Source organism: Sphaeramia orbicularis, chromosome 14 (assembly GCF_902148855.1).
Source record: "Sphaeramia orbicularis chromosome 14, fSphaOr1.1, whole genome shotgun sequence".
Lineage (NCBI taxonomy): Eukaryota > Metazoa > Chordata > Actinopteri > Kurtiformes > Apogonidae > Sphaeramia > Sphaeramia orbicularis.
Window position 1 is genome coordinate 522,496 of NC_043970.1, and position 24,251 is coordinate 546,746.

Below are 24,251 nucleotides of genomic sequence, written 5' to 3' on the forward strand. Positions count from 1 at the left end.
CATTTGCAATTTAGAATTTGTTGTAAATTTGATTTTTTTTTTTTTTTTGTGAAAATTTCACATATATATATATAAAAATAAATATACCAAAAGACACCCAAATTTTAAAATCTTTTTAATCGATTTTGAAAAATAAATTAAATCTTTAGAATTTATCTTTAACAAAAAAAAGCTCTGGCACCCTGGCAACTTATAAACAATTCTTTAAAATTCAATGAACTCTCTGTTGCATTGATTTATTTATTTTTGTTAAATTTGTTATTTTTATTTATTTATTTATACTATTATTTGTCTATTATACTTTGTGTCTTTAAATCTATGCATTATTTTCTTAAACTTATTTGTTCGAATGCTTTTTCCTTTTTGACATCTTGTTGTTTGCTTGTTCAAAATTTATGTATTGTAGTCAAATATTTTCAAAAAAGTTGGGAAAAAAAAAAACATTCAGCAGGAAAGACAAAGGGACTGTCTGTGTTCAGTGGACAAATACAATTTATATTACAAAAAATAAATTAAAAAAACTTCCTAATTTTATGTTGTTGCCCAAAACTGTAGTTTGCAAACTGATACTTGAACTACCAGCAAGTTACAGCCAAACAGAACTACATTTATTTATTTATTTATTTCAAACATGCAAAGAAACAAAACAAAGCAAATTAAGACAAAAAAAAAAAAACATTTAAATGGACAGAATCTATCTTCAAGCACATACAAGTCTGAATACTCCATGGTCAAAAAGGAGTAGGAAGAAGTATAAACTTCACTGAAGTCCATGTAGTTTCAGTTTCCCCAACACCGCTCACACAGTGGATCTTATTTGTTTTTGTGTGTGTGATAAAGCTCAGGCCAGTGCAGTGTGTTTCGTACCAAAGACTATCAAGTCTTTTGGTTGACGTTGGTTTCGGTTTCACCCAGGCTTCTGCACTGTCATGTTCATACAGCAGAACTGAACGCCAATGAACTGAATGATGGGTGAGGGAGAGAGAGAGGGGGTGGAGAGAAAGACAGGAAGGGAAGAGGAGGGGAGGAGAGAGGAGGGGAAGGGAGGGGTGACTGGGACGGAGAGAGAAAGTGCATCCAGCTCTCAGTCATTCATCTCTAGGGGAGAGGAGAGGAAACTCCAGCAGGACGGGAACGCAGCACAGGAGCTGCACAGAACAAGAAGAAGAAGAAGAAGAAGAAGAGGAAGAAGAAAGAGAAGAAGCAGTTGACCCTCTATGGAAGCCTTTTCCCTTCACTGCAGCTTCACTTCTCTTTCATTCCGAGCTCCCTTCACCACTTGCCTTCTGCCTTCTGGTGCTACTTCCACTTCTGCAGCTGACCCAGACTCCTGACAAGAACCTGGACTGTTGGACAAAAGCTGTGGAGTCTGTCTACGTCCTGCACATAAACTGGACTGGTTCCTGTCGTGGGGTTTTTTGAAAGGGGTGACAGAAGGAGGTGATTTGAGAAGGAAGAGGAGGAGGAGGATCCAGGATCTGAGCGCTCCTGGAAGAAGAAGAAGAAGAGGAGGAAGAAGAGGAGGAGGAGGAGGGTGTGCCACTGTTAGATCCAGCATCCTCTCAGCCTTCTCCCTCCCTACGAACACACGCCCTTTAGACTACAGCTCCACTAATTGCATAAAATATTGAATAGGATATCATATTTTAGCAAAATCAACCAAAAACAAGTTCAAAAGTCCCTTCTAGAAAGGCAGTAGAGGTCCAGTTAGCTGCAGAAAAGTCTCCACACACTGCAAAAGACCAACTAACAGTCAGGATTATCATTCTAGACATACTGTAGTTGCTTTTGGTGAGAGGAACAGGCGCACACGGACACCCAGGACGCCCCAGACCCCGCCTCAGAATGGATCTCCCACCAGTCAGAGGTAAGCATAAATTCATCCTGTCGCCATCTGATCTGCTGATAAACTATTGATGATTTGCATGACCTTGGACTGGAAACAAGGCTGGAATTCTGGACGATTTGAGTAAATATTTGAAAAGGACGTGGAGCTGCACAAACATTTTGTACACGGCAGGAAAAGTCTTAATATTATATCACTTTATTCTAGTTATTTTATTTTACAGACTTAGACTGCAAACTATGCAGAGTACAAACAGACCAGGAGACCTAGAAGCAGAAGAAAGTGACACTTTCTCATCCTCACTTGTATTTTTCCAGTAAAACTTCTATGTTAGCAATTTAACCTCATGCAAATAATAGAAAAAAAAAACAAGCACAAGTGGACTTTTGCACATCGAGTGACAAGGCAAAAGTGTAAATGTGCACAGATTATGCACTTTATTTTAAATGCAGACAAGTTGAATCTAGTTTGTGATGTAACAATGTGAAAGAAAACAGAAAGAAAATGAGTAAAGTTTCAGTTTTGACTACCTAGACTGTTGTGTTCCCTTTTTTTGGTTGCTCTGAATCCCTTTATTAGCTTTCAAATATTACATTTTCTATATCGTTGTATTAGAGAAAATGGTTGTAAAGTCTTATATAAACATAATTGTGCTTTCTATAGATTTTCTTTTCCTGCTTATCGTTCATAGTAGAGTTCAGTGTGTGTTCAGGCCTGTAGGCTCATCAACTATGACCTTTTTGGGGAACCGATTGATTGCACCACTAATTTTATTAACAGCAGTGTATGGAAAGTAGTCCGGTTGTTTGGAGCTGATTTTGGTGAAATCTGACTGAAAACAAGCTCATTTTGAAACAATCCAACAGAGGGAAATAAGTGAAATAGTCCCATTAAGTGACTGAGCTGCATGTTAACGTTAGTGGAGTTTTAGCAGTGTGTGTGTGTGTGTGTGTGTGTGTGTGTGTGTGTGTGTGTGTGTATGATGGGGACATGTGGGGTTGGGATTGATTGTCCTCAAGGTCGGATGCAGAATGTCAATACCCATCTCCGCTGGGGTTGGACTGGAGGGGGCGGGTGGATGAGCAAATGATGGGATGGACTGATGGGAGAGGGAGGGAGAGGAAGAAAGTGAATGGGGTGAGGAGAGGGCTGGGGTTAGGCCGAGGGACTGGCCAGGGATGGATGGATGAACGGATGGACAGATGGATGGAGAACAGAAATAAAGGACAGAGATTTAAAAGAAATACTAGCTAATGCACAATAGAAGTGTTTAGAACACATATAGCATATCATTAGCTTCATAGCATACGCTGTAAAAAAACAAACAAACATAAAAAACAGTAATATTCCAGCAGTAGGGGTGCCGAGAAAATACTGTTAAATAACGGAAATTAACCATCTCATAAAAATATGGTAATTTTCCAGAATTAAAATACAGTTTTTTGCCCTAACTTTACATGAGATTTTGCTTTTTTTTTTTTTTTTTTTACTTTTTAATGTTTAATAAAGAACATTTTCATGTATTAAAACAATCAAATTCCCTATAAATATATATGTAAATAATTTTCAGTGAGACTCAGTTGTCCAATCCACTGATAAAAACTGTATTTGGACAGTTTATCAGTGCTTATACATGTTATACATTCACAAAAATACATTTATTCAACATTTTTGTTGTGAAACCTCCTGTAATTACACAAGATATTTGTCAATGAACAAACAAGTCTGGTTCAACTGACAGAACAAATACTTCTTTAATGGTTAATTGTCAGTAAATTTATTTCGTTTTATTATTTTTCTTTTTTACAGTATTAAACTTTAAATTAACAGTTTAATCTCATAAACAGAAAAGAAATATTTGTGAAATTACAATACTTTTGCAAATGCATTTTAACTGTATTTTTCTGTGAAAAAAGAAAAAAATTCTTTAAAAAAAAAAGATATTGTTTGGTTATTCACAGTTACAGTTTTTTCATGTTATTTTACATTTGACATGTAAAATCAGTCTTTTTTTTTGTCATTTCATTGATATTTTCCTGTATTTTAAAAATACAGGAAAAATCTGTAAAATAAACAGTGAAAATTCTGTTAAATTACAGATTTATTTATTTTTTTTTACAGTGTTATTGTTTAAGTCATTCACTATACACACAAAAGTATGTGGACACGGTGAATCCAGGTGTTTCTTTTCTAACAGGGGTCTGGGATACAAAACAATAATGACTAATGTCAGAATATAGTTTTATATTATGGGATAAATATCCTATTGATTATTAATATTGATGTTTCTGTGTCTGATCCTCATGAACAGGACATCTGACAGCTGGAGACAGGATGTGTCCACATATTTATGTCCATATAGTTTAGACACATCAATATTTCCTTAAAGTTTGATGGTAATTCCTCAGTCAGATGTGATGAAAGTAGATGGTTAGATGTGGAAGGAAAAAAAAATTAGTCAGAGCATGAAATATATTTTATAAATTTAGAGGTAGAACAAAAAAAATCAATATTGAGAGAAATGAAGTCAAAACCATCTCTGAGGTATTTTGGAAACAAAGATAAGAATTTAAACCAAATGAACCAATGCAATGATATTTACCCCATAATATAAAAACTATATTATTATTCTGACATTAGTCATTATTGTTTTGTGTCCCAGACCCCTGTTAGTATTCAACGCGTCCACATACTTTTGTCCATTTGTGTGAGTTAAACAATTATTCCATGAGGCTAATAATGTATCAGTGTAGCATATGTGTGTGTGGATAAAAAAGTAGGAAAATCCAGACTGTGTCGCTGAAAATGTATGATGGTGGACATTAACGCATTAAAACAAAAGTGATGAGATTGAACAGTGAACACAACGTCCAAAGTAGGAAAACACATTCAATTGTGAATCCAAGATGAAGGTTGGGCATGTGAGCTTTAGTGACACCTAGTGGTGCAGTTGAAGTTGAGGTTGAAGTTTGCAACCAATTGAATTCAACCCCACCTGAGGAGGACACAAAAACACAAAACTCCATCTGTGTTTCGTCCACTCAGGCATTTTTAAGTCAAGGGGATGTTAACTCCACACATACTATATGACAACAGTGCTGCCTTCACGTGTTATGAGAAATATGATAAATACTAGTTACGAACTCAAAAACTGCACATGAACGCCTCCTCATGTTGTATTTTCCACTGGAGAACTGGGAAAAACATTAGATCCACGAGATGAAACTAACCTTTGAACTTTTCAATGTCACAGAGAGCAACGAGGGGTTCAGGGCCAATGATAAACAATACTTTTATTAGCGTTCTGCCGCTGTTAGCTGATGATTTTACACATTTATATCTGATCCAACTTTATTTATAAAGCACTTTAAAACAACTGCAGTGGACCAAAGTGCTGTGCAGAAGAATAATTAAAACCAAAATAGAAGAATTAAATACAGACTAGATTTAAAGACAGAAACTGTACAAAAAGGAAAAAGTGCTATACACAATTTACAAAAGAAAAAAAATTACCAATTACAAATTACCACTCAGTTCTGGTTCTAGTTATTGTTTCCATTATAATTATCACCATGGTTGTTACTGTTTGTATTGTTGATACTTTCTTGTGAGGGTCTCCCCCCCCCCCCCCCCCCCCCATGTCAGGTTCAGCATCGAAATGTGGTTCAACAAAACTCATAATAAACACAGTAGAGTATCAAGTGGAGCTTCATGCACTTTATGAAGTTTCCCTTTGGCAAAGCAAATGTGTTCAGCCCCGAAAGGAGCCAGACCACCATTCTACTGTTATGATGATGGACAAGACAAGTTTAAAAAAAAAAAAAAAAGCTGTAGCAGATGAATTAAAACATCCAAATCTCTTTCACCAAAGTAGGAGGTCAGGATTAATTGTGTGTCAGCCATTTTTAATTTTGCTACGACAACAAACGCACTATTAATGTCGAATTAGCACATGAAGGCAGCGTGAACGCTGGATGCCACTCATTATAACAGAAAAAAGAAGAGGATGTCTGTTTGGAGCCACAGTAAAAACAGCATGACGGACTCAATGAAAAGCCCATCATGGATATAGAGGACTGATTCTATCATCACTAAAGTTGAATGGTTTCTATTTGGACTTAGTCCAACCAAAATTCACCCCACAGCCCCTCCCCCTTACCCCTCCCCGTCGGCCCTTGCACGTGGCACTACCCCTTGTAACAGAGTTCTCAGGGGTAGGGGTTGAAATATTCCCCTATGGCACTGGTTTCCAGCCTTTTTTGTCTCATGACCCCACTTTAACATCACAAATTTCTGGCGACCCCAGACATTCAGAGTGGAGACTTTTTTTTTTTTTGCTAACATTAATTTGTTTTTGATTGTGTAATAGTTTGCCATACTATGTTGCAAATAAATGTTAATGTTAGAGAACATTTAGTCTATATAATGTATATTATTGTGGACAGAGGCAGTAAATCCAGGTGTAGATTACTGCACAAAGGGAGAATTTGATTTTCCTTGGTCAGGATCTGTCCAGTCAGTCCAGCTGTGATTTACAAGGAGGACAATTAATACTGAACAAACAAGAACTGAAACTATGAATTATGAAAGAGCTGCAGCATCTGAAACTGACCACAATGAACATTTGACAGATAAACAGAACCACAGTGCTGCAGTTTCACACCCACAGTTTGTCATGTCTGTTATGTGTTAATATTGTCTCTGTCAACTCACCACATATTTCTTATTAGTAAGTTTTTATTTTAATTTTTATCAATTACTAGAAATTTCAGGTGACCCCATTTGAATTCCAGGCGACCCCACGTGGGGTCCCAACCCCAAGGTTGAAAAACACTGCCCTATGGAATGGTCCAACCCTTCCAGACCTGTTACATCATCATCAGTCATCGATGTCACTATAAACAGATGCGACAACTTTGTTTACGACAGTATTCTCCATGTGGTCAGCGGCTGGAACCGTCTCTGTTCCATGGGCTTTGGGCATGTTTCAACTGCAAAGCGCAGAAATGCGATCTATAACACACTGAAACAGTATTAAACTGTCAATCAAATGATTAAGTTGTTTATGAAGAAAATCCGTACATTTATGTGTTTCTTTCGTCACTGCTGCACTTTTTTGTCTGACAGATGATTCCAACAGAATTATGGGAAATTTGTCCTACCCCTCCGTTTGTAGTGTGGTCCTGAAAAATCTCCGTTTGGAGGGTTAACAGCCCCCCCCCCCTTTTAGCCCCTCCCCTCAGACTAATCGAGAATCGGGACACCCCTACCCCTTCACGTGAACACGCAAAATGGAGGGGGTGGGGCTAAGGGGGAGGGGCCAAGGGGTGAATTAAATGAGACTGGTCCTCCTTCATAAGGTCTAAAACCCCTAAACTCAAATGACAGCTCTATGGATCATTGCAACATAAGCTCTGCTTGTCATGATGAAGCAACGATCAACAGGAAACACTGGTCTGTTTTGCAAATTCTGGGGCATTTCATAAAAAGTACAAGAGAAAGTGTCAGTGTTTGGGAGAACTCTGCTGTCAGTGTTCTGTGTTCTGCTGCTACACTTGACTGGTGTCTCAACCTTCAAGTCCCTTCAAGTTGGGCATAAAAAAGTTATGTCAGAGCTCTATACAGAAATATCTTCATCCCAGGGTTTAGTTCACCCAGTGTTCATGTGCTGTCCTCACAACATGTGACTGTGCAGCTAGACAGCCAGCGAACAAGGATAAAGCAGAGTCCAAACAAGGCTTTCTTTTCTGATTTGGAGGTTCTCCTTTATGTAGAAATCGTGCTTATTTCTTTAACATTTTACTAACAGATAGTTCTTATTAATTCCACTACACATGGAATGAACTCACATCACTAGCTTGAATAGCATAAACGTTAGCTTCATTACACATTCACAGAACAGTTTCAATGTATTAAACAACCAACATCTAGAACTTAATATTGTTTTCAGACATGCACACTTACAAAGACGACAACTTTCCAAGGCACACAGTAGTAGAGCACACTTAGCGAACATGAGTTTTTCTGAACTTTAACTGCAGAGAAAAGAACGAACGGAAATATACGGCAAAGATCATCTCTAGCAAAAGAGCGCTCACTCTGTATACAACCTTAGCGCACAGTGAACACAAAAATCCTTACGGAGGCGACATTTCACTCCTATCAATTCTTAAGCCAACTGCATTTTAACAAATTTTAACATAGATTTAACATTGACAATTATTTTTATATTTATTTATAGGTAATTTTATTGCTTTAACACATGTAAATATTCTTCATTAAACATTAAAAAGTGAAAAAAAAAAATTATGCAAAATCTCATGTAAAGTTAGGGCAAAAAACTGGATTTTAATTATGGACAATTACCGTATTTTTATGAGATGGTTATCTTCTGTTATTTTACTGGATTTTTTCAGCACCCCTGCTGCCGGAATAATACCGTTTTTTGTTACTTTTTTTTTTTTTACAGTGTCGATATAAACATATCATAATGTAATTTGACTTTTTTCACTTGTATTTTTTTTACTGGTCCGGTCCACTTCAGATCATATTGGCTGAATGTGGCCCCTGAAAGAAAATGAGTTTGACACCCCTGTTCTATGTTATAACTAGATATTCACTTATTCAGATAATGTTCTATATTTTGTTATTATAGTGGATTTATACATCCTTTTAAATGCACAAACTGAAGAAGATATTTTAAAGTTGTGGTTGAGATTATTCCACAGATGGACCCTCTAACACACATTCACTGGCTTTTTATGTTTGTAAGTGTTCCATCCAAACCTCTGCAAACACAAGGGTTTACTGGAGTCCAGCCCACCCAGTGTGCAGAGGACCATCTGAAACACACACATTACAAAGCGCGGTGCAGCTCGTTCCCTTCTACTGTACATCTGGCTCCATCACTTTCATTTTATTATAGCGTCACCATTCCTCACTCATTCAATGCTCGCTGGTCTGCAGTGTCTATTTCAGTCTTTCCGTTGGGGTCAGATTCGGCACATCCGGTATCTCATCCAGTTTATTGTCATTCAATCCTGCTATGCTCCCAGAGGGCATCAGGAGGAAGGCCCCTGGGTCCTAGAGCCTGAACGTCTCACACACACACACACACACACACACACACACACACACACACACACACACACACACACACACACACACCAAGGTTCTAATAGTTTGGGATTTTTCATTACAGTTTAGTTTTATTTAGTTAAGACTTTTTTTTCTCTAATTCAGTTAGTTTGAATTAGTTTTTAGAGCAGATTTGCTAGATTTTATTAGTTGTCATTTTTTCTGAATGCTTAGTTTTAGTTTATTTTTAGTTTTTTCATATATTTTATCTTCCATCCTATTCAAAGAAATAAGTGAGGACACTTTATTTTGGGGGTGGGGTTAGGGGGGCTCTGACTGAGCACAGACAAACATGTGGACAGTACCATGGATACATTCCCTAGAGCAGGTTGGAGGGGGTAATGTAGGTGGGGGTGTGATCCATATTAGGGATGTAACCATATGAAAATTTCATATCACAGTTATTGTGACCAAAATTATCACGGTTATCATTATTATCGCGGTATAGAGGGTCTGCATGTGACGTCAGCTCTAGCAGAAGTCACTGTGGCTCCGCCCACTGAGTGTCAGACAGAGGCAGATGAGCAGCGGCTTTGGTTTGAATACTGCGAAAACTTTAGAACTATCTAAAAAATGGGGCAGAGCTGTTGTGCCATTGATCGCACAAATAGGTTTAAAAGCACTGGGAGCTCTCGTTTTAGGGGAGACCTAAAGCCACAGACAGAAGAAGCAGATGGATCGCTGCAATTCAGAGAAAGAACTGGAATCCAGACAACCAAACCTGGATCTGTGTCAGCTAACGTTCATTTGTGCTGTGTTCTGGTGTAAACTCATCCCTTAAATTCCATCTGGTTTTGGCTAACGTTCCTTCTTAGTAAAGCTCTTCATGTTAGCATCTGTCATTTAGTTCTATGTTTCAGAACTGAATCGTTTGTGTCTTCAGTTGTGTGATTGTGAACCTTGTGCTCTACATGATTTGTAATCTAGCTTAAACTGAGGCTAACCTAGTTTTCCAGATCAGGGGCTCCTCTAGCACACAGCTGTTGGATCTGTGTTGGATCCAGTATTTGATGTGAACTCTCCTTAAATCTCCACAGTACCAGTAGATCATCCACTCACTTGGGTCAGTACTAAGGGTTCAACTCCAGTAAATCAGTAGTGAACTGTGAGCACTACTGCTGGGCCTTTACCGCCCAAATCACCACCAACAAACTCCGTCTGCACTGACACAAAACCTCCAAAACAATAGTATGTTGAATGAAAGCACTCACCAGCTGGAATCCTCTAATGAACCAGGACCAGGATGGACACAACTCTGGGTCTGTTGGATGCTTTCAGCCTTTGCATTGGGGATTTTCCCGCCGTTGAACTCAGGTTCATCTAAATGTCAGGATAGGTGATTTCTGTCCCAGATCAGTGTTGGTAGAACACTGGTTGTTTGGTAGCTTGGATGGATCCATGTCCAGTCCAGTTGTCTTTAATGTCATCTGATATTCCACAGTTTTCTGCTCTGGCTGGAGTTACTGCTACACTCCGCCATGTTGAGCCGCTTTGTTTTTGCCGCTCAGTCTGACTGAGAGGGGCGTGGCCTGGGGGCGTGGCCTGGGGGGAAGTGACGGATGTGCATTCACTCTATTGTTGAAACTGTGCTCAAAATGTTCAAAAAGTACTAATACACACACTGAAATAATTGAACCAAGTTGTATTTTGAAATAAATAAATAAATAAATAAATAAACAGGCACAATGTACTTTCTGTGGCAGAAACATTCAAAAATTAACATGTCAACTTCAAACATACAAATGTGCATTAAAGATGGAACCTTATGGACGTAACAGATATCTGCACTAGGGGTGGGAATTTATAGGATTTGATCAGTATCAATGCCATTGTCCATTCGGCTCATCAGTCCAATTCCTTATCAATTCTCCTATTGATTCCTGAGTGTTTTTTTGAGCGGGAAAAACAGTAGTTGGACAGGTCAGAGTGGAGTTGGTTTGAACATTTTCAGATCAAGTTTTCTAAGTGCGGTAATTGAACATGGTTATCATGATAATTAGAATTTAAACGGTAATACTAACCATCGGAAATTTTAGCGTGGTTTATCGTTATACCAGTAATTGCTACATCCCTGATCCATACACAACATCACTTATGTGAAAACAAAACTGAAACTTTCCAAACTTTCACCGTCGGCCTCACGACTTCTATACCTCTGTTATACCCCTGATCTGAGACGAAATTTTCACATGTACTGTCCTATATCAACATTGACAAAAATGAAAATGAAGGGAATTTTATCCATAATTTGTATCTGTTTCAGTTAGTTTTGTAAACACACAATACAGTTTCAGTTAGTTATCGTTTTTTTTCTTTTAATTATAGTTTTTATTTATTTCAGTTAACGAAAATGTTTTTTCAATTTTAGTTTTCGTCATTTCGTTCATTTTCATTAACGATAATAACCTTGACACACACACACACAAACGCACACACACAGAGTACTGTTTTTCACATACAGAACAGATCAGATAGATAGAACGATAGATAGAATGATAGATAGAACAATAGAACTATAGATAGAACGATAGATAGAACAATAGAACTATAGATAGAACGATAGATAGAACAATAGAACTATAGATAGAACGATAGATAGAACGATAGATAGAACGATAGAACTATAGATAGAACTATAGATAGAACTATAGATAGAACAATAGATAGAACGATTGAACGATAGAACGATAGATAGAACGATAGATAGAACGATAGATAGAACGATAGATAGATAGAACGATAGATAGAACGATAGAACGATAGAACGATAGATAGAACGATAGAACAATAGAACGATAGATAGAACGATAGATAGAACGATAGATAGATAGATAGATAGATAGATAGATAGATAGATAGATAGATAGATAGATAGATAGATAGATAGATACTTTATTAATCCTGAGGGAAATTCCAGTGTTAATCAGTTTTACATTCAGCACAAGAAGTCCAAACACAGCCAGACCAAAACCACAGCAGTGGGTTAGTACCAGCTGACATTCAGGTCAGTTTATCTACTGTCAAAGACACCTGCGAAAGAACTAAAGAACTGACTCTAAAAGAGCCTCCTGTACAGTACAGGAAATAAACACCACTGGTTGTATTTACACATTTCAGGGCAGTGATAGAAAGTGAAACAGTGAAAAAAAAAGTGTAGCAGTGAATCAGTGATGTAAGTGTAACAGTTATTAAGTGATCTACAGTGGTTCGAAAAGTAGGTGTAGTACCGTTACATCAGGTGCTTGGATATTTTAAAGTCTCTTCATATCAGTCCTGATGTGGTCAAGTCTGAGGCTGACACCGAGACCCCCCCCGACCACTCAGAGATGAGTTGTACAGTCTGATGAGTTTTGCTGAACTTCTGAGTCAATAAACAGCAGAATGACATAATTGTACATGTTGGTGGATGCTGTCAAACCTACTGTATTTATCCTGGATCCATGACACTGGTTCATGTTCTGCTCTTGGTGCAGTTTGTTTTAGTGGATGTGAAGTTGGAAACAGTAACAGCAGATACCACTGAGAAGACAACAATTCAGTTTGATAGAGTGATTCATGAATTAATCAGCTAATACGACTGTGTTGAAAGATGCTTTGGCAAGTTCCTGCTCAAAGCTGCTTGAGTTTGTGACTGAAGAGTGTGTTTTCACGTTCTGGTATTTTTAATCTGCTTCTGGCTGCAGGAGCTTCAACCCTGTCAAACCTGAACCATCAAAAACCAGCCACAAAATTCAAATTCTGGAAATGAGATGTTTATTAGACCTTGGAACAAAATCCAAGCAAAACATGTTGCTGTATCATTTTGTTTATGATTTGTTTTTGTATCACATTTGATATATTGGGTGTTTTTTATAAAGTACCTTATATACCTGCGATATCAAATTTGATACACACATTTTTAACACAATTTAACTGTACTAGAAAGAATGAATTATCAAGAATCTATGCATTGTTTCAGTTTAGTTTACTTTAGATTATTGTCTGTTTGTCAGGGATTATGTATAAATACATTAATCTCAAAGAGAAGAGATGCTTTGCAGGTGCGCACACAATATCGAACATTTACATTACATACAAAACTAACCTTAGCTCATAATTGCAATAGTTAAAAACTTATATATTTATTTCAAATTAATAAATTTAACCTCCTAAGACCCAGGAAATGTCAGCAAAGTACAAGTTTTTTTTTTTTTTTTAATTAAATCAGTGCCTATATTGGAAAAAAAACATGATGCAACAGTTTGTTCAGATGCAGGTTGTTTTTTTTTTTTAATGGAATGTCCTTTGTGGTGGACAGTTTTCTTCTCTTTTTTTATGTATAAAGTTGTGAAACTCTTGTCCACAAATGTGAACAGAAAACCCATCGCTGGGTCTTAAGAAGTTAGTATTGTCTCCTAAAAAAGCAACAAAATACATTAAAAATATGTGAACACAGTGAACACGTAAGACTAAATTAAAAACATGTGCATCTCATGTTGGCACAGTTGGGAACTGAGGATATGTTAGAATGTTAGTTCTTCTTAATGTAACTTTTTGAAAATTACGAAAGACTTTCCTGTAAAAAGTGTATGGACGATTCAACGACAACAGCCATATTGAAAAAGACAAAAATCAGCCCTTCCACTTTCTGCAGTGGGATGATCATCCACCAGGGGGCAGAAAACAGGTATCAGGTCACATACAACAGGTTTAAAAGGAAAGGACTGATCCTGTTGGTTGGACAGAGGTCTGAGAACCTGGTGTAGCAAATATGATACAAATGGTTTAATAGGGTTAAGTGTAGTTCAGATGTGTTTAATCCACCTGGTCTGTTAAGGGCCTGTGGACCCTGTGGACCACCTGTGTTTAATCTATCTGGTCTGTTAAGGGCCTGTGGACCACCTGTGTTTAATCTATCTGGTCTGTTAAGGGCCTGTGGACCCTGTGGACCCTGTGGACCACCTGTGTTTAATCTCTCTGGTCTGTTAAGGGCCTGTGGACCCTGTGGACCCTGTGGACCACCTGTGTTTAATCTATCTGGTCTGTTAAAGGCCTGTGGACCCTGTGGACCACCTGTGTTTAATCTATCTGGTCTGTTAAGGGCCTGTGGACCCTGTGGACCCTGTGGACCACCTGTGTTTAATCTATCTGGTCTGTTAAAGGCCTGTGGACCCTGTGGACCACCTGTGTTTAATCTATCTGGTCTGTTAAGGGCCTGTGGACCCTGTGGACCCTGTGGACCACCTGTGTTTAATCTATCTGGTCTGTTAAAGGCCTGTGGACCCTGTGGACCACCTGTGTTTAATCTATCTGGTCTGTTAAAGGCCTGTGGACCCTGTGGACCACCTGTGTTTAATCTATCTGGTCTGTTAAAGGCCTGTGAACCCTGTGGACCATGTCTAGACCTGAGCTGGTACCTTTAGTAACACACATTTCAGTGGAGAATGTGACATAAACATATTTTAGATGGCAGTGAAAACCCCCTGTTTGAAACCCAGGGACGTTTAGGCTCCACAGTAAAAGGCCCTTCAACAGTAAAAGGCCCTTCAACAGTAAAAGGCCTTTCAACAATAAAAGGCCCTTCAACAGTAAAAGGCCCTTCAACAGTAAAAGGCCCTTCAACAATAAAAGGCCCTTCAACAATAAAAGGCCCTTCAACAGTAAAAGGCCCTTTAACAGTAAAAGGCCCCTCAACAGTAAAAGGCCCTTCAACAATAAAAGGCCCTTCAACAGTAAAAGGCCCTTCAACAATAAAAGGCCCTTCAACAGTAAAAGGCCCTTTAACAGTAAAAGGCCCTTCAACAGTAAAAGGCCCTTCAACAATAAAAGGCCCTTTAACAGTAAAAGGCCCTTCAACAGTAAAAGGCCCTTTAACAGTAAAAGGCCCTTCAACAGTAAAAGGCCCTTCAACAATAAAAGGCCCTTTAACAGTAAAAGGCCCTTCAACAGTAAAAGGCCCTTCAACAGTAAAAGGCCCTTTAACAGTAAAAGGCCCTTCAACAGTAAAAGGCCCTTCAACAATAAAAGGCCCTTTAACAGTAAAAGGCCCTTCAACAGTAAAAGGCCCTTCAACAGTAAAAGGCCCTTCAACAATAAAAGGCCCTTTAACAGTAAAAGGCCCTTTAACAGTAAAAGGCCCTTCAACAGTAAAAGGCCCTTCAACAGTAAAAGGCCCTTCAACAATAAAAGGCCCTTCAACAGTAAAAGGCCCTTCAGCCGTAAAAGGCCCTTCAGCAGTAAAAGGCCCTTCAACAGTAAAAGGCCCTTCAGCCGTAAAAGGCCCTTCAGCAGTAAAAGGCCCTTTAACAGTAAAAGGCCCTTCAGCAGTAAAAGGCCCTTCAACAATAAAAGGCCCTTCAGCAGTAAAAGGCCCTTCAACAATAAAAGGCCCTTCAGCAGTAAAAGGCCCTTTAACAGTAAAAGGCCCTTCAACAATAAAAGGCCCTTCAGCAGTAAAAGGCCCTTTAACAGTAAAAGGGTTCCACTTTGTAATTACCCAATCACTTTGTACACGACACACATTATTCAAGGTGCGTTGTCAGCTGTTCTATATAAGAAATAACCCAGATAACAAAATCATTATGGCTTAAATCTGGCCCAAAACTGGCATGCCATTTTGGCAAAGTTCTGGGCGGATGCATGGGCCCTAAATGGCCCAAAATAGGCAAGCCAAAATCAAACCAGAAGGAAGCCAAAATTCCCCCAAAACTAATTGCGGACTTCCAAAATGTAGCCATAATTGTCCCAGAAAAGCCCCAAATCCCCATAATCCAGCCAAAAAATAGTCAAAATGGACCCAAACAGAGGCCAAAATTCACCCCAAATGTGTGTTGATCATGCTTTTAAAATGAAGTGGGTTTTCTTCTGGGTAGAAATTCCTGCTCTTTGCGCAGTGTTTTGGCTTTACAGAAATAACACAACCAAAACACATCCATATATGGAATCAGACGTTGCCGCTCTTTGGTCAGTCTTCTGTCTTGCCATAAACATGCCATACCATCCCTAGACTTGATCCTGCTCTGTGCTCAGTCTTTTGGTTCAGCAGACATATGCCAGAACTCAGACATATGCTGCTGGTGCCTCCACATCTATTCTGGAGAACCTTAGTCAGACCACAGTTAAGACTGAAGGTTTTCAGAATGCCAAAAGAAAGACAAAAATGCCAAATGTATGCCATAATACTGCCAAAATATTTGCTATCTGGGAACAGGATCGCACAGATTAAACTTCCCCATTGATCCATTCAATGTGTATCTAATCTGTTCAATTTTAAGGACAAACATGACATCACAGATCCATCTGCCAAAGGAGGCGGAGTTTGTCATTCTTCCAATTTATGAAATGGTGATTTGATGCTTGAACTGTAAAAAGTTCAAGTGATGTTGAATCCTAGTTTTGGTGCCTTCACATCCTGAACCGAAGACATCCCAGCTCTAGTTTAACCTTAAAGACCCAAACATCCACTGACGACCAAAACCATCTACTGACCTGAACTGTTGAATTCCTGTTGATCCACTAATCCTATCAATCCATGTCAATAATTGGTGTAAATACAGTTCTTCATCTTTTCATGGTCATCAGATATGATCATATTTGGACGTTCAGAGGCTCTGTAGTTACCGTGGAAACACCGTCATCTTCTACAACACTGATTCCCCAGTCAAACCCATGGAGTTGGATCAGTGACAGTGGATGGACACACTGGGGTTATGTTCAGATAATGACAGATTTTGTTGAGAAAGTCAGTTTTTCTTCATTTTTTTCTGTTTTGATGTAATAACCTTTGAATTTACTCTGAGGTTTTATGAGCATTTAAATGAAATATAGGAAAATATATGATATGCAGTGAAAAACGCAAAATACAGAGGATAGTATTAGGATCAATGGTGATAAATAACACTGATCTACAAGTAAAATGCTTCTAGAATAAAAGTATAACTGGGTTTATGTTCAGTTAATGATATTTTTGCTGAAAAAGTCTGTTTTCCTTCAGTTTTCTCTGTTTCTGATATAATTACCCTCAACTTTAATCTGAGCTTTAATGAACATCTACATGATCAGTAAATTAATATAAGAAAATATTTGATTTCACTGGAAAATTTGCAAAATACAGAGAATAATATTCTAATAAATGGAGATAGATTACTTCAGAAAAGGTTAAACAAAAAAAAAAATCATTTGGGAGCTGCCACAAAAGTCACACAGGGTGTTTATGGATTAACAGCCAAATTATGAATGCTAACATGTGTTGATAAATAGTGAATTTATATCAAAAAAGCTAAAATATAACTGTTTTTTTTTTTTTTTAAAAAAAGAGAACATGCTGATGGACAAGAGTGGTTTGGCTTCTGCATGAATCATCACCAGCACGCTGCTTTACTTTTACAAGAGTTCACTCACTGCAGGGCTGTCAAACTCATTTTAGTTCAGAGGTCATATCCTCCCAGTCTGATCTGCTGTGGGCCGGACCAGTAAAATAATAACATAATAATATAGAAATAATGACAACTCCAAACGTTTCAATGTGTTTTATAGTGAAAAAAGTAAAATTACATTATGGAAACATTTCCATCTATAAACTGTCCTTTTAAAAATGTGAATAACATGAACAACCATGAAAAAACTGACATTTATTAAGAAAAATAAGTGCAGTTTTAACTCTATTCTGCCTCTGCTTATCATTTGTAAATGTGCATTACAACTTACAGATCACAATGGATCTGCAAATACACCAGATATTTTAGTAAATGGCAGAATATTAATAAAATTGTACTTACTTCTTTCAGGACATTTCTAGTTTCTCATATTTTTTGTGAAAGGCTAGTTTGTAAATTTACACATTTTCATGGAATTTCACTTTTTTTTTTTTTTTTTTTTTTTACAATAAAACAGAGGAAACGTTTAGAATTGTCATTATTTGCAGGTTTTTATGGTAGTATTTTACTGATCTGACCCACTACAGACTAAAGTAGGGCTTTATATGGGCCCCAAAGTAAAAGGATTGACTGTTAATATCTTGAGTGGAATTTTTGCATTTCACAAATCCATCCTACGGGCCGGATTGGACCCTTTGGTGGGCCGGATTTGGCCCCTGGGCCGCATGTTTGACCCCTGTGACTTACTGGATCCCATGTTGTCAAAGAATCCAGAATAAACCCAAACAGGACAAAAGAAAAGCACTGATGACGGGGACAGTAGCACAGGACGGCAGAGACAGGAAGACAGGAAAAGGCAGGGAAAGGTGATGTGAGGGGAGGTGAAAGAGGAGGAGAGGAAGGGAAGTCAGGAAAGGAGAGGAGAGCAGAGGGCAACCCCTCCTCGCTCCCTCCGAGGCGAAGGGTCACTGCAGTCGGGTTGAAAATAGACTGAAACCATGATGTCATCGGCCAGAGACGCACTGATGCTCTCTATTAAACCTCCATCGACCATCGGCAGCGGAAGCCAGAGAGTCAGCGAGCAGACGAAGGACCAGGGTTTGGAACTTAGAGTCGACTCCAGACACTGAATAAAACATGACTGGGCTTTTTTTTACAAAATGACTTGTATTGTTGACAATTCAACAAACCAGAAGGTCAGAAAAATATAAGTTTCCTGGTTGTACAAACAAACAAGTTACATACGTCACAGAGCGCTGTAAAATAAATAAATAAATAGATAAACAGTATTATTCCGGCAGCTGGGGTGCCGAAAAAACACTGTTAAATAACAGAAAATAACCATCTCATGAAAATACGGTAATTTTCCGTAATTCAAATACAGTTTTTTGCCCTGACTTTACATGACATTTTGCATATTTTTTTTTACTTTTTAATGTTTAATGAAGAATATTTTCATGTATTAAAACAATCAAATTACCTATATATATATAAATATATAACTATATATAACTATATATAACTATATATATATATATATATATATATATATATATATATATATATATATATATATATATATATACACATAAATAATTTTCAGTGAGACTCAGTTGTCCAATCCACTGATAAAAACTGTATTTGGACAGTTTATCAGTGCTTATACATGTTATACATTCACAAAAATACATTTATTCAACATTTTTGTTGTGAAACCTCCTGTAATTACACAAGATATTTGTCAATTAACAAACAAGTCTGGTTCAACTGACAGAACTAATACTTCTGTTACCGTTAACTGTCAGTAATTTTATCTGGTTTTATTTATTTATTTATTTTTCAGTATTAAACTTTAAATTAACAGTTTAATCTCATAAATAGAAAAGAAATATTTGTGAAATTACAATACATTTGCAAATGTATTTTAACTGTATTTTTCTGTGAAAAAAGAAAAAAAATTTCTTTAAAATTTTTTTTAATTTTTTGGTTATTCACAGTTACAGTTTTTTCATGTTATTTTACATTTGACATGTAAAATCACAGTCTGTTTTTGTCATTTCATTGCTATTTTCCTGTATCTTAAAAATACAGGAAAAATCTGTAAAATAAACAGTGAAAATTCTGTGAAATTACAGATTTTTTTTTTTACAGTGCAAATATTTCAAGAAGCTAAGCTAGCATTAGTGTTAGTGTCTCAGTAACATCCTTCTTCTGCTCAGCTCCTCCCGTTTGTCCCACTATACTTACCTCTGAATATAAAAATCCACAATGCCATTGGTCCTCTATGAATTGGAAGCGATCATTTCCATTTGGAGAAATGGAGACTGAGGGAATTTTTGTGGACGAAACCATAAAGACCTGGAAAACGTACAGGTGCTGTTTCACCAGGTCCACAACAGCTGGAAAATAAAAGAGTGACTGGATGTCCTGTTGAGTAGTGGAAGTGAACAGGGACGGTGCAGACAAGTATGAAAGGATGGGGATGGATGGATGGACATCCATTTCTGCTTCAGCAGGACAAGTTGGACACCCATGTAGGGCTGTAAGAAAATATTGTTTCTGCAATATATCGTGATATTTCATTTCACAATACTGTATCAATATTAAAAGAACTGTATGGATATTTTTAGATATTTATTCAAATGCAGATATTGTGGAGGTTCATTTTAGTTTTTTTGTTTTTCTTTTTTGTTTATATTTTATTTATTATTATCTCACACTCTTTTATTCAATAATGCTAGTTCCTTTGTTGGGCTTGAACTCAAATCCTGTTCTGATGTTAGTTCTGAACTAATAGAATCTGAACATTTGAACAGGATCTGAAACTGGAATGTCTGTAAAACACAATTTCAGTTTGAACACAGTTTGAACATTTTGTGATAGAACATTAGCTCCTGTTGTGATCAAATAAAAATGTGTTTAGTATTTGTGCAGATTTCTGGTGAAATTCAATTCTTTAAGGAAATAATCATTAAAAAAAATTACCTTTTTAACTGTATCATGATATATCATGATGTATCGTATCATGATCCTAGTATTGTGATTTGCATCGTATCACCAGATTCTTGCCAATACACAGCCCTACACTGATGGACACACAGTTAGCAGTAACATGAATGATAATATTCCATGTTTGGAATGAAACTACTGTCAGTGCTAAACATTTAGATTCTACTCGTGCGTTGACCCGTGTGGATCCACTGGTTCTAGAGGTGGTCGTTTTTATGCTGTTGTATTTGTGCATGCTGTACTGCATCTGTCCAGCAGTCACCACCAAAGTGTTCTGGCCATAGCAACGTGATTATAAGGCTATTGTATTCCAAAATTACTAATATCTCCGAAAATATCAGTCCTATCAACTTCACCAGTCTGTTCCTTAACCAAAAATCCACAAGTATGACAAACTGCAGCAGTACAGTTAGTGTGATTCCCAAGACACACACACACGCACGCACGCACGCACGCACGCACACACACACACACACACGCACGCACGCACGCACGCACGCACGCACGCACACACACACACACGCACACACACACGCACACACACACACACACACACACACACACACACACACACACACGCACACACACACCACACACACACACACACACACACACACACAGAGGCCACTTGGCTTTTGTAACACAGATTACATACACAGGTTCATAATGAACATAGAATTGTCAGTTAGAATAATTGTGTGAACAGTATTAACAGAACTCACACAGATGACCGATGTGGACACTGGGAGTGTAAGCGGTGAAGAGGACAGGCTGTGTTTTTTCCACAGTGTGTGTTTGTCCCCAGGCAGAGGCTGATCATGACTGATACTCCCCCAGCACACAGGCCCGTGTTCAGGTTACCACCCATGGCCTCAGCACACAGCAGCTCTGCCCTTCTGCCACTGCTCTGCTCTCACTTTGTTTTGTCATTTCGCATCAACTGAGCAACATCGAAAATGTAATCTGTCATTTCATATACGTACAGTAGAATATTTAACACACGCACCACATACATCAGAATTAAAGTGTAAAATTGTGAACAGTTTCCCTCTAACCCAGACATAACCTTCCACTTTTCATCTCATCCTTTGAATTATCAGTCATGGATTGTCTACCAGATATATCAGCCATGTTGGTTTAATAACAGGAGTTCAGCTGCAATATTTTCTCCTAAACTTTGTTCAAACTGTGTCTAGAGTCTTTTAGTGACTTCAAATATACAACCTACTGTACGTATGTACAATAAAAGTGATGATTTTCAAATCCAGCAACAATGAGGAAAGTACCACTACTCCCTGTTTTCAGTAACTAAACCAAACTCTGATGAAAACATTTGTAAAAGTTTTATGTGAAAAGTCCAACTGTCCAGAAACTACATTTTGTTGTTTGTGTACATTATATCATTCCAACCATATTCACATTCAGACAAATCCTTAGTTTTATTAAATGAAAGGGTTTATTTAATGTTTTCCATCAGTGACATCATATGAAACTACATTACATGATCATTTGTTAGCTGACTATGGTGTGTGATGATTGGCTTTGGTAAGAAACCAAGCTAATGTGCAGAGTGAAGTTCTATTAAAATCTACCGTACCATTAGAGAACTTAACTTATGTGCAGCATTTAACCCTTTCATGCATGAATTATGAGAACCTTAATCAAGATTTTTTTCTGGAGTGTTTTTATTCCTCTTTAGGCATGAAAAAAAAAACCCACAAAAAAACAATGTGACTGATTTTTTTAATGAATCTATTTAATCACGGAGTTACAAAAATGTCCACTCAGCTGGACACCATACGTTTAATTTTAGAAGCAAAGAAACATGTATTTACTGATATACTACGTGAAAACTGTGAAATAAAAACATTTTTAATGCTGCTAATCCGATGTTTTCTCACATTTTAATATACCTGCATGGAGATAGTAGGCCAAAAAAAAACAACAAAACTTTTTGTTTAGAAAAAACCAAAACAAAACAGTTTATTACAGTCTAGTAACAATTAGCAATTTTTTTTTTTACACTCGAACATGTTAGTGCAGATCAGGTTTATCTAGAACAGCAAAGTTTCAGTAATGGTATAAATTGCAGTGTATGGGATGATGCACAAAACAACAAATCCATAAATATACCAGAAAACACCTTTGATCAGCTGTCCACTGTAGTGACCACTATGCATGAAAGGGTTAACATCATGTTAGCTAACATTACTTACTGCTATTTCATTAGAATAAAATTATGTATAATGTCAAGATAAATGCAATGAAATAAATATTCAAAAACATTATCTCATGTGCAATGATGTTTTTTTGTAAATAATAATAATAATAATAATAATAATAATAATAATAATAATAATAATAATAATAATAATAATAACTTTATTTAAATAGCACCTTTTAAATCTGAGTTTACAAAGTGCTTTTACAGACAAAGAAAAAAACAAGATGCAAGTAAAAACACTAAAACATGGAAAACAACGCAACACAATAAAAGAGATATGTCCAGCAAACATGAAAACACGAGACTCTGAGTAAATTTGAATGTATTGTAGTACAGAGGGCAGAAATAACAGAACATGATGCTGTCAAATCAATGCAAAAATGAAGGAGTGAAATAAAACATCATGTGTGTCAAAATAAATGAAGAACCAAAACAGGGTAAAAATAAATATTCAACATAAAAAACATAAAAAGGAGACAACATCACATAAAGTAGCTTTTCATTGGAGAAAAACAACTCCCATGATGCCATGCTTCCACAAATGTCATCAGACTCTGTTTCTAGTTAGTGTTTAGACTGAGTCACCTGGGAGCAGAGTTTACATACTGTACTTTTAACATCAAGTAACAGAAGTTTCAGGTGAATGTTGTGAGTAAAAGTTGACCATAAACGTACATTTTAAAGGCACAGAACAGTTTCACTTGTTTTTGGTTCATGGTTTAATTCACAGGTGTCAAACATGAGGCCCGGGGGCCAAAACCGGCCCACCAAAAGTTCCAATCCGGCCCACGGGATGAATCTGCAAAGTGCAAGTTAGGCCATCAAACTCAAAAATAATATCATAATAACCTATAAATTATGACAATGCCAATTTTTTCTCTTTGCTTTAGCGCAAAAAACATTAAATTACGATAATGTTTAGATTAACAAACTATCCTTTAACAATAAAATGTGAATAACCTGAACAAATATGAACAACCTGAAATGTCTAAAGAAAATTCAGTGCAATTTTAACAATTTTCTGCCTGTTACTGAATGTTTGTGCCTGTGTAGATCTGATCTGTAATGCATATGTAGAAATGATAAGTCGAGGCAGAATATTAATAAAATTGTACTTATATTTCTTAACAAATGTCATTTTTTTCAGGTTATTCACGTCCTTTTTGTTTGGATAGTTTGTAAATGTAAATACTGGCAGAATTGAGTGTTGTTTTTGTTTGTTTTTGTTTTGTTTTTGTTCTTTATAGTTTTTTTTTTTATTAATATCTGGTATTAATATTTGGTAGGAAAAGTTGTAAATGGGTATTATCATATTAGTGGATATAGGAAAAAGGATGTGTGATATTGTTATACTATTATTATTATTATTATTATTATTATTATTATTATTATTATTGTTATTATTATTATTATTATTATTGTTATTATTATTATTATATTAATATTCATACAAAATAATAATTGCTATATAGTGATCATAAGGAATAGAAATTGGGGGTAGGAGTACATAAGTGTTTACTTCTTCCTACTCCTTTTTGAGCATGTATAATTTCATTTCTTTTGTTTTATTTATCTTATAATAATAATAATAATAATAATAATAATAATAATAATAATAATTATTATTATTATTATTATTATTATTATTATTATTATTATTATTATTATTATTTACTATTAC

General features: G+C 36.7%; 1 protein-coding gene across 1 annotated transcript in view; it reads left to right on the forward strand.

The window, feature by feature from the left end:
• The first annotated feature begins 1,117 nt into the window (after positions 1–1,117).
• Positions 1,118–24,251, forward strand: part of LOC115433397 (protein sprouty homolog 3) — a 40,066-nt gene continuing 16,932 nt past the window's right edge. The window contains exon 1 of the mRNA XM_030154779.1: positions 1,118–1,867. The gene's annotated coding sequence lies outside the window, so the exon portion shown is untranslated. The remainder of the gene's footprint in view (positions 1,868–24,251) is intronic.